Source organism: Protopterus annectens, chromosome 8.part0 (genome assembly GCF_019279795.1).
Source record: "Protopterus annectens isolate FY-2018-M chromosome 8.part0, PAN1.0, whole genome shotgun sequence".
Taxonomy (NCBI): domain Eukaryota; kingdom Metazoa; phylum Chordata; order Ceratodontiformes; family Protopteridae; genus Protopterus; species Protopterus annectens.
Window position 1 is genome coordinate 1,223,203,854 of NC_056741.1, and position 12,665 is coordinate 1,223,216,518.

Consider the following 12,665-nt stretch of genomic DNA (forward strand, 5'->3'; position numbering starts at 1 on the left):
TAATGGCCCTGGGGCCCTTCCCTAGCCAGCCGTTTATTTTATCCCTAAAAGAAACTCAGTCAGCACCTGTCCCTGTTACTGGTTTCCCATCCACTCATCAAGGTTGCACTTGAAAACGGTCAGCGAGGTGCTCTCTTTGACGTGTATGAGAAGTCTATTCCAGAGACAGGGCAGCCTCTGGGAGACAAACCTGTCTCTCCAGCAGGTTTTGTTGATGTCGTGTATTAGATTCAGGCCTTTTGAGCGGGCAATACATGACAAGTTAGACTTATGGATATGGAGCATCTCTAGTAGGGCAGGGTCTGAGATTTTCTTGTAGGTGAATCACAAACCACCCCTGAGCAATCTGTATGATACCAAGTAGAGTGATAGTGATTTGAGCCTGTCTGCACAGGACAGGTGTTGGAGGCAATGGATTCTGTGAGGTTGTGAAAAATTGAAAGGCTGCCAGCCCAACTAGATAGAATCTTGTAAATAATTCTATGTGATTTGTAAATTAATATAATACACAGGCTGGTTTTACAAATGTAAAAGAGAACTATATGTTATGATTAAACTGTATGTTGTGCTGTGCATCAAAAATATAACCACCTGCTAGAAGAAAGCTGGTAAAGTAAAGCATTTTATGATTGTTTGATCTCAGGGCTCTGAGACGGGATGTCTGGATGAAGGAATTCTTTCTATTGTCTTAGGACAAGAGTTAATTGCTAGGTTTTACATACATAATGTATTTTATGGCTGTGGCTTCCTGCAGGTGCACATTACAAATAGAAATGTACATTTTGAGTTTCTGTTAGCCTGGGAAGCTAAATCAGAACTGTATGTCTGAACTCTTGACTAGCACTGTGCTGAATTGTGTTTTTATAAAACCTTTCGAGTGTGGCTGTTTTGTGTAGAGATAATTTAAGCTCTAGAGTACATTGCATGTATACAGGGATACTGTCCAAAGTACTCCAATAAGTGTTGCTGTTCATCATACTTACTAATTGGATAATAATAATATTGCACAGTAAAATTGGACACCCTTTAGTAAGGGCCTTATTAGTAGCTGATATTAGTGGTTGGTGGCAGTTATAACCTGGGCAGAGAAGGGGGCATAGCTGGAGAATCTGTGCCAGCCTTCCCCAGGAGTGTCTGTGTGGTTGTATATAAATAATATCTCAAAGTGTATATGTTTCAGCTACTTGGGCAGGGACACGAAGCACTGGTTGGACAGAGAGAGTAATGGGAGGACCTGGCTTAGAATCCTGGCTAAGGGTTCCACTCTACAACTGTGCCAGTGGGGAGTCTTACTGGGGATCTGGAAAGAAAGGGAGAAACCAGCGCCACACTGACTCTGATCTCTGTGTGCTCTTAATGGAAATTGTACTTTACTGTGTGTGTGTACTTGTTATCCTTCCTAATGTGCATGCCCCTCACTGGTGCTAGTGGTGAGGACTGAGGCTTCTTGATTACTGGGCCAGTGCATGGGCATCGCATTTTAATTGGTTGGCAGTGGTGGGATACCCACACCACCATATTAATTGTTTGGCACATACTAATTGGCTTGTAGTGGTATGGATAGTGAATTCCTTTAGCTTGTGTATAGTGATCACTGAAGGTGTTTTTGTACTCTAAATCAGCCATGCAGTGAATATTCAGAGTTCAGATCACAATTGTTTTATTTCTTTTGTTAGCTTAGTTAGTCAGGGAGAGCAGGCAAGCATGTCAGCAGAGAAGTATGGCAAGCTGACAAGGAGCCAGTTGACTGAGATGTGCCAGGCTAAGGGACTGGTGCATGGAAACCTGACTAAGGCAGACATGATTGCAGCTTTGGTCAAAGCTGCATCAGAAAACAGCAATCAGGATGATGATCAGACTGGCTGTGGTGATGTACAACACTCAGAGAATGGACAAGTCAACCTTTCTGTAGAGGACTTAAAATTCTATCTGGAGCTAAAGAGACTTGAGTTGGAGGCCAGGCATTTGGAAACAGAAGCAGCAGAAAGACTGAGATGTCTACAGGCTGAGGAGAATGAGAAACTGCTATGCCTGGAAGCTGAGGAGAAGGAGAGGCACAGGCAGCGTGAAAAGGAGATGCTGACTCTTTGCCACAGTCATGGAGGTAATGGAGAAGGGAGTAACCGGACCCCAGAAGCACAAAGGGCCAGTAAATTTCTTCCACAGTTTACAGAGGGGGATACTTTTGATAGCTTCATTCATATGTTTGAGACGGTATGTAAACAGTATGATGTTGACCAAAGATCTGGGTATGGTTCCTGACCCCCTTAATCCATGGTAAAGCTGTAACTGTGTTGTCTAAATTATCTGATTGTGATTTTTTTTTATTATACTGCTGTTACAAATTGTTTGTTAGAATTTTTTAAGCTAACACTTGAAGCTTATGGGAATAAGTTTTGTCAGCATAGACACAAGGCAGATGAAAATGTGTGTGAATATGTTGCTGAACTGAGCACTTATTTTCATAGTTGGGTGGGTGCCACTTTTAAAGGGTTGGAAGACCTTTTGGTGAGGGAACAAGCTCTTAGCACTTTGCCTGAGGACATGAGTATCTGGCTAGCTGATAGACAATGTGCTACTTCAGATGAATTGGGGAAGAAGGGAGACCTATACCTAACAAGCAGGGCATCTCTGCACAGGAAAGGGACCCCCAGTACTGCTCATGGGTCTAAAGGAACCCATGGTGGGCAGCACAGACTGCCCCAACAGAATCTGCCAGTAGCAGGGAAGCCACTAGTCCAGGTACACGTCCATGAACTAGGGTTAAATGTTTTGAATACCACCAATGGGCCATGTGGCCTATAGCTGTCCATGCAGGCAAGGTGGGGAACAAAAGGTGAGGGAGCCAGTAAGTGGGAAAGACAAAATGTCAATAGTGGGTTGTCTTGAGACAACAGGGGTACCAAACTACCATCCAGCAGATGTCCTGATAGGGAAGGATTTTGATGAGGCAGTGCCATGTGATTATGCATTTAGATGCAGTCAGCCTATGAGATGAGCATGTGGGTTTGGTAGCCTAAGGGAGACCCGGTCAGACTGCATACTTGCAGCCAGGACTGGTGAGGTGGTTACTTCAGGGAGAGAGCTGCCCTGTAGCAGTGAGACTGAAGGTGAGCCACAGCTGCTTGTGGGTACTGATGTTTCCTTGGACAGAATGACTGTAAAGGTAGAGGTGAGTAGTAGTACCCAGGCTGACAGTGGGGCACCGCTGTCAGAGGATACCAGACTTCCTGTGGAAGGGGAGCTGGGAAGGGTTACAAAGAGAGAGTTCAGACAGGCTCAGCTCTCAGACCCTACATTGCAAGGCCTGATGCAGGTAGCTAGTGAGGCATCTGATTCTCAAGGGAAGGGAGAATCTGTATACTGGGACAAAGAGTTACTATATGGAGACTGAGGGAGGGTTAGAAGGTGAGAGAGTACAGCAGTTGATAGTGCTTGGAGTCTACCATTTGGAGCTTCTAGCCATAACCCAGGATATTCCCTTTGCAGGTCATATGGGCATAAAACATACAAAGAGACGTATTATGCAGAACTTCTATTGGCCTGGAATTTCCAGAGCTGTAACAGGTACCTGTGAACAGTGCCAAAAGGTAGGCAAGGCAGGAGACAAGGTGAGAACTCCTTTGATGCCTTTACCTGTGATTGAGGAGCCATTTCAGAGGGTAGCTATGGATATTGTGGGCCTTCTGAGTACCCCAAGCTCCACAAGGAAAAAGTATATCCTTGTGGTAGTAGATTATGCTACAAGATACCATGAGGCAGTGGCTTTGTCCTCCATTGAGGCGGAAAACGTGGCAAATGCTTTGTTAGAGATTTTCAGCAGGGTAGGTTTCCCAAAGGAAATACTGACTGACAGAGGTACCAATTTCATGTCAGACCTGCTGGCTTGTCTGTGGAAGTATTGTGGGGTGAAGCATCTGAAGACTGCCCCTACCATCCCCAGACTAATGGTCTTGTTGAGAGGTTAAACTCTACAATCAAGTCCATGCTACTGGCATTTGCAGACCAGTTTAAGAGGGAGTGAGACAAATATTTGCCCCATCTGTTGTTTACTTACAGAGAGGTTCCCCAGGAATCCACAGGTTTTTCACCCTTTGAGTTGCTGTATGGGCATAGGGTGAGGTGACCTCTAGATTTAATTCGAGCTGAGTGGGAAGGTGAGTGTGAATCTCACAAGGAGTCTGTTGTGGCATATGTCCTAAACCTCAAGACAAGGCTCAGAGAACTCATGGGCTTGGCCCAGGAGAACCTGGAAGAAGCCCAACAACAGAAAAAAGTCTGGTATGACAGGAATGCTTGCACTAGAGAATATACTGTAGGGCAGCAGGTAATGGTTCTCATTCCTGTCAGACACAACAAGCTGCAAGCAGTGTGGAAGGGACCATACAAGGTGATAAGAAAGGTAAGTGATGTTATCTACATGGTAGAACTGCTAGGCAGGAGGCAGGGGCACAAATTGTACCATGTTAACATGATGAAACCTTACTATGATAGGTAGGCCTTTGTTCTGAGTATTTGCAGTGAATTGCAGGAGGAATCTGAGGGAGATCTGGGGCTGATCTCCTCAGTGAGGCTCGGGATGACACCTCAGTGAAAGGGGTAGCTATCTCCTACCCAGGTTTGTGAAATCAGAGCAGTTTTACAGGAGTTTGGGGACATGTTCACTGGGAAACCAGGGTGCACCCTCCCCTGGTACAGCACTAGGTGTATACAGGATCCCAAAGGCCTATTAGGCAGGCCCCTTATAGGGTACCTGAGAGAGTCAAACAGACTCTGAGGGAAGAGATACAGGAGATGTTGGAACTAGGGGTAATTCAAGAGTCTAACAGTCCCTGGGCCTCCCAATTGGTGCTGGTGCCAAAGAAGGATGGCAGCAGCAGGTTTTGTGTGGACTACAGGAAATTAAATAGTCACACAGAGTCAGATGCTTACCCTATGCCTAGGACAGATGAAGCCCTAGAGCAGCTGTGTGGGGATAAGTATCTTACTGCCATTGATCTTACCAAGGCTTACTGGCAGGTGCTCTTGACTCCCAGTGCTAAAGAGAGGTCAGCCTTTGTGACTCCTTTTGGCTTGTATGAGTTCACAAAGATGCTCCTTGAGATGAAAATGCCCCAGCAACTTTCCAGAGGCTAGTAGATCATATCCTAGCAGGAGCAGGAGGGTTTGCCCTTGCTTACCTAGATGATGTTGCTATCTACAGCCATTCCTGGTAAGAGCACCTTCAACATGTCAGGGAGGTGCTGGGCAGACTACAGAGGGCAGGGTTGACCATTAAGCTGAGCAAATGTCAGGTGGGTATGACAGAGGTCTCCTACGTGGGACACAGAGTGGGGAGTGGTAAGATCAGACCAGTACCTGTCAAAGTAGAAGCCATTCAGGCATGGCCTGCAGCTGTTACCAAAAAGCAAGTGAGGGTATTCTTAGGGAAAGCAGGGTACTACAGAAAGTTCATCCCCAGTTATAGTACCATAGTTGCTCCCCTCACAGACCTGACAAGGAAGAACAGGTCAGATAAGGTAGTGTGGACCATGGCATGTGAGCAGGGATTCCAGAAGCTTAAAGAAGCTTTGGGAGGACTCCCGGTGTTAGCCAGTCCAGATTGAAGCAAAGACTTTGTTGTGCAGGTGGATGCTTCAAACCATGGGGTGGGGGCTGTACTTATCCAGATTTCTTCAGAGGAAGAAGAGCACCCAGTGGTTTATCTCAGTCATAGGCTACAACCCAGGGAGGAATGCTATGCAGCTGTAGAAAAGGAATGTCTAGCCATAGTGTGGGCACTGCAGAAATGTCAGCCTTATCTGTATGGAAGGAAATTCACTGTAGTTACAGATCACAATCCCCTAACATGTTTACTCCGAGCCAACCAGCAAAATGCTAAGTTGCTAATATGGAGTCTAGGGTTGCAAGCATATATGTCAGTGCAGCACTGCAGTGGGACTAGCAATGCCAACACAGATGGGCTTTCAAGACAGGGAATGGGGTAAGGTATACTCAGATAGACCTAACCCTCTCAAGCAATGTTTCTCAAGGGTCACTAGAAAAACTAGCTTGAGTTCTCAGGGAGGGGAGAAATGTGAAAAACTGAAAGGCTGCCTGCCCTGCCAGTTAGAATCTTGTAAATAATTCTGTGTGATTTGTAAATATTAATATACTCCACAGGCTGGTTTTATAAATGTAAAAGAGAACTATATGTTATGATTAAACTATATGTTGTACGGAGCTTCAAAAATGTAACCACAGTGCACCCTACTGGAAGAAAGCTGATAAAGTAAAGCATTTTATGACTGTTTGATCTCAGGGCTTGCAGACAGGCTGTCTGGATGAAGGAATTCTTTATATTGGCTTAGGACAAGAGTTGATTGCTAGATTTTACATATATAATGTCTTTTATGGCTGTGGCTTCATGTAGGTGCACATTACAAAAAGAAATGTAAATGCTGAGCTTCTGTTAGCCTGGGAAGCTAAATCAGAAGTGTTATGAATGATGTAATCTAAAATGAGTCAGCAGTGATGTATTATCAATTTAAGACTTTCTCAGAGAGACAGAATCAGAGCATTTTGGATTTTGTCTGAACATGAACACGTCTACTCACCAGTACTCTGTCTTTGCTCTGTATGTATGTAAGCTATTTAGAACATTGTTTCTCTTAGAAATAGAAAATTGTAAGTTTAGTCTAGCTGTTTTCTATATTTATGTCAGACTATTCTACAGTATTATTTTAAGCATTTTCCTGTGTCTGAACTCTTGACTAGCAGTGTGTTGAGTTGAGGAGATGTGCCTTGGGTTTTTATTATGTATTATTAAATGTTTTTAAATCTTTCGAGTGTGGCTGTTTTATGTAGAGATAATTGAAGTTCTAGAGTACTTTGCATATATATATATATATATATATAGGGATACTGTCCAAGCCACACAAATAAGCCTTGCTGTTCGTCATACTTATTAATTGGATAATAATAATATCTCACAGTAAAACTGGACACCATTTGGTAAGGGTCTTATTAGTAGCTGATATTAATGGGTGGTGGTGGTGATTTCTACCTTATAGTCTGGGCAGAGAAGGGGCATAGCTGGAGAATTTGTGCCAGACTTCCTGCCAGCCTTCCCCAGGAGTGTCTGTGTGGTTGCATAAAAATCATATCTCAAAGTGTGTATGTGTGCCAGCTACTTGGGCAGGGACATGAAGCACTGGTTGGACAGAGGGAGTTCTTGGAGGACTTGGTTTGGAACCCTGCCTAAGGAATCCATTCTATAGCTTTGCCAGTGGGGAGTCTTATTGGGAATCTGGAGAGAAAGGGAGAAACCAGCTCCAAACTGACTATGATCTCTGTGTGCTCTTAAGGGAAATTGTACTGTACTGTGTGTGTACTTGGTGTCCTTCCTAATGTGAATGCCCCTCACTGGTGCTAGTGGTGAGGATTGAGTGTCCTTGATTATTGGGCCAGTGCACGGGCATCACAGTGGTATTTCAGTGGCCTTTCCAGTTGGTGCAGATGTTTGAAGGGTACATCCCAAACGGGGCATTATACTCAATTATTTGTCTAATGAGGGAGGAGTATAGAGAGGTAATAACCTCCTTTTTCTGGATACAATCCCTTTACTTATGAGATGAGCCAAGTGAAAGGCTTTTCTGACCACTGCCACTACATTATGCTTTCATTACTCTTGTTATGCCACTAATCAGAATATTCAAATTATCATTAATACAAGCATAATGAACAGTATACAGATCAATATGTTTCTGCAACTTCCCCTATGATGGGTGGTGCTTCTGTATGCAACATTTGCAGCACTTGAGGAGAGTTCTGGAAATCCACAATACTTTAGCAATAGCAGTTCAGTTTGGTAGTGCAATATATAATTAATGCATTTTAAATTACCTTTCTGAGTAAAATTTTCACCAGACAAACTGAGGTATGAGCATGTTGATCCAGCGCAAGTAATAGCATCAATAGCAATGATCGCTCTGACTGAACTACAGTGTTTAAGGAATACAGCAAATGAAACTGCACTCAAGTAATTCAAATATGAATGTGATACAGCAACATTACCAAGCTTTTGCAACACCCATGACCTTGAGCTGTTTTCACTAGCACATTAATATAACTTCACTGCTTTACCTAACCTATGAAAAATTAGTTGTGTGTGTATGTATATATATATATATATATATATATATATATATATATATATATATATATATATATAAAATCCTGGCTCTGTGCTTACATCATACCAGGCTGAAACATCATCCTTTCTCTTCTTCTGGTCATCCTCTCATCTTTCTCTTCGTCTGATACTCTTCTTTTCTTCTCTCACCTTCCTATCCTTCTTCCAGTCTCTATACTGCCCACTATCCCCTCCATTTCTTTTAATAATGACTGATGTGCAAAGCTCAGTCTTAGCTCTCTTCTGTAGACAAGTAAGTTCTCAAACTGTAAAAGCTATAGAAATGCAATAATGTTAACCAGCTAGATACATAAAACTGTAAAATACTTATGAATGTAAGTATGTTGTTTCTTCAGCCACTTAATTTGTATTATGTAAATATTGCACTGTTGTCATATCTGTCATCATACTTGTATTATAATTTGTGTATTACTGTACATATATTAAATGCCCTGTCATTGCAGTGTTTCTCCCCAGTATCCCCTGAAAAGGCACTCTATGCCCAGTTGAACTTTCCTGGTGAACAAATGTCAACTAAATAGATGCTTGACAGGTGTGCACAACTGGGCATTTGGGGTTGGGGAATATGCCCTTTCCCCAATTTTGTGTGATCTTGGAGTTAGTATATACAATTAGTAGGGAGTGTGGAGGCATGGGTGTAGGGGGGGGGGGCTTGCCCCAGCAAAAAAATACTTTTTTTTTTTAGTTTTGAATGGGTTAAGGTTGTTTCACTGACTTCACTGACCTTATGAAGTCTACATGCAGGTTGGAGAAGGGTAGAGGCCAGCAATACTGCTATGGTGAACTTCCTGCATAGTATGACTGCACACAAGGGTTTCACATCAGCCTCAATGCTCACACTAGTAAGGATTTACCAGAGTCATACTGGGGACACAGCTAAATGTGGAAGTGGGAGTGTCTGTATGCATGGTGGATATACTGTGTGCATGTCTGGAAAGTGCTGCAGGCATTCACATGGATTGCTCCAAGAAGAAGTCAGCTAGGCCATGTGGTCAAACCTCTCAGTCAAGGTCTAGCTCCTGCAGCAAGTTAATATCAAGAGTTTCCCCTGCATCCAGCAGAGTTCATCACTGGAGCAACTCAGAATCGATATTGCATGCTAGCACTTTCTCACTTTATCTGGGACTATTATCCAAATTATCCTTAATGGACATTGTGTATAACATCTTACAAATCTAAGTGAATTATCAAAGACAGATTTCATTATTGAAAGGCACATAACATTTTCTCTCGATGGGTAAATTCAGTGAGTTACAGTACAGTGAAACTATCACTGTATAGTCCTAAACATGTTTCGTAACATCATCTATACTTCAGTCAAAGTCTGACAGTATAACCAGCACTTGTGCCACTGATCCTCAACACTGTACAAATGATGATTGCTAATACCATTTGAAAACAAACTTTTGTTTATATTTCTGACATACAGTTTGTTTACTGTACACCATTCAGCATAGCTCACAAGTAACACTGCACACATTAAGTATTGTTTGTATAAATTCTCACTGTTATATAGTGAATGTCATAGATTATAGCTGTAGCTGGACACCACCTCTTCATCAGCACAGCCGTACACTGTGCGCAGGCCAGCCAGAAAGGTTGCTGTGCTGCTGCCATCAGCTGGACCCCATCTCTATCATCACTGATAGGAGAAACAACACATGGAGGTACACTGCCACTATTGGTGACTGACTGGGCAGCTGCACAAAACTGACTCATAGTCATGTTGTGTAGAATGCAGCAGGTGGAAAACATCCTGCATGCAGTAGCAGGGTCATAATGAAGGGCCTAACCAACTCATGTAGACAATGAAAACAGGCTTTCAGTAGGCAAACTCTCACTCATTGACTATCTGTGTCTGGGATAGGGCTCCTTGGAGTTCAATAGCCTGCTCACCTTGTAAACAAAACTACCAAGATACAGAAATTACAATGGTTAGCAACAGTATAATAGTTTGCACTTACTGTGCCAATGACATGAGTATGAGGAATCCTACCATATAGAAAGAGATGTTACAGTGAGCTTGCATGAAAATCAGAGGCACTGTCTAGATGTTGGATTGACACATTGGTGATGCACCCCATGCAGCACACACTACCTGGCAGTTGATGGAATGGAAGCCCTTCCTGTTCTAGTACCACTCTCCCATGCATGGTCGACAGGTCCCTAATATTAAAGCCAGTGCAATCTATTGCACCAAGCACCTCAGGAAAGCATGCTGCTCTGTACAAGGCATACATGGTACTGGCCTTGTCTTGTTGTGACACTAGGTAATAGATATACTGATCCATATGTGGTAAGAGTATGTTGATGAACTGCTGAGGTATCCTCAAGGCACAAGTCTGTGAGATACCCGATGTGTCCCCAGCTTGTTTCTGGAAGGTCCCTGTGGCAAGTATAGTGAACTCTAGATGCACACAAGGCCTTGATTGCCAAGCAGCAGATGTGCAGTGACACCATTCAGGCTCGGGCTACTACAACTGAGAGTCAGACAGAGATGGTTAGAGGGCTACAGGGTCTGCCTGAGGAAATTCACCAGTACAATAGGTCTTGACAGGTAAAGGAATGGCGAATATTCCTGCAGTTCTATCCATGGGCCATATAAACATAACAAAGCTCATATAATATCCTTTTATAGGTTCATAGGTGTGTAGTAGGCAAATGACCACTAGGGCCTTTTTAAGCCTAGCCATGAATCCCAAATCTCTGACAAGTTCTGGTACCCTTGATAAGTACATGCAGAGGCTTAGGAAGTGAAACATTAAGAGATGTGTTCATTAGAGACACAGATGCCACACCAGTGTGTTGAATTTCCTGTTTTGCATCCAGTTGTCCAGGTTACACTTGAATTGGCTTAAGAATGAATGCTGCTTCACATAGATAGGGAGCCTGTTTCAGGGAAATGATAGTCTCTGGGATACACACCTTTCTCTCCAGCAAGTCCTATTTATGTCATAGGCAAGTTTTAAGTCTTTAGAACAGGTAATTCTACTGTTGTTTGCTTTGCAGATATGCAGGATGTACATAAAGGTGGGTTCTGACAATGCTTTGTATGCCAGGCACAGATCTTCCCTCAATAGCCTGTAGGAGACAGAATACAGGAATAGGGCTATGAGGCGGTCTGCATAGGACATGCTACTTATGTTATATATTCTTTTAATGAGGAATATCTGTGGATGTTCCAATTGTTGGATGTGGCTAGTTAGGTACATACTAAAGGGGGCACTGTACTCAATGATAGGTTTGATGAATGCCTAATACAGTAGCACAACGATCTCCTTGCACCTAGATGCCATACCTTTGTTTATAAATTGCACAAAATAGAATGATTTCCTCATTACTGTAGACATGAGATGGTCAAAGGCTAGATTACTATGTGTGTCCCCACATCCCTGACTACTGGGTTGACTCCTAGGGGTGGGTTTTTAATATTATAGTTACCAGGGATAGATGACTTGCTGAAGGATACTATTACGCATTTCTTAGCATTTAGTTTTAGTCCATTGTTCTGATGCAAGTTATTTGTCTGTGTCAGCTGCTTCTGGAGAACATTATTGTTGGCGGGGTATTCTATGACTGCTCCTAAATTGCAGTCATCTACAAACTTGGTCAGACACATGCCCTTGACATTGGCCTTAACTTCTGAGAAGTAAACGTCAAATGTAGCAGTCCCAGGGCCAATCCCTGATTGACTTCACTTGTGACTGGCCTCTTTGTAGAGGTGGACTCCCCAATTCTAACATCCTGGGTCCTGTCTGTGAGCCAGCTGGTTATCTACCAGCTGATATAAGGGTTTATACTTAACCATTTGAGTTTGTCAATGATGCCTAAATGGGGTATTGTGCCAAATGCCTTGACCAGGTCAAAGTAGGCAGTGTGAACCATTTTTCCCTCATCAATTGCTTTGATGACCTTCTCAAAGAAGTCCACCAGGTTGAGTAAGCATAGCCTGCCCTTGACAGAGGCAAATATAGTTGGTCTCGGTGTCTGGAGGTTTTCTATGCCATTATTGATCATTTTTCTATGATAATTCATTCCATGTCTTTGCATATGAAATTAGTAAGAATTATCGGTCAGTAGTTTCCAAGGTCTGTAGATGGCCCATCATTGTGCCAAATGATGACCGTTGCTGTTCTCCATTCATTTGGGCATGAATTCTGTTTACAGGCTGTGGTTAAAAAGTGATTCCAGATGGCTTGATAGGTCATGTTTCATGCTATTTAGAAAGCAGCCTGGGATATTGTCTTGGCCCATCAATGCAGTTTTCTTGGCCTTAGACAGGGCATTGAGGACCTGTTCCTTAGTGATAGCAAGAGGTGTTACATTTGATGGTATTTCCTGAGCTGAGGTTGAGGGGAACAGAGGCGTAAAGTTAGAGATGAATTTGGGTCCATTAACAATGAGCTCTGCACACAACTGTGTATTGCCGTTGAGGTTGCGGACATAGCTAAAGAATGCCTTGTGGTTATCC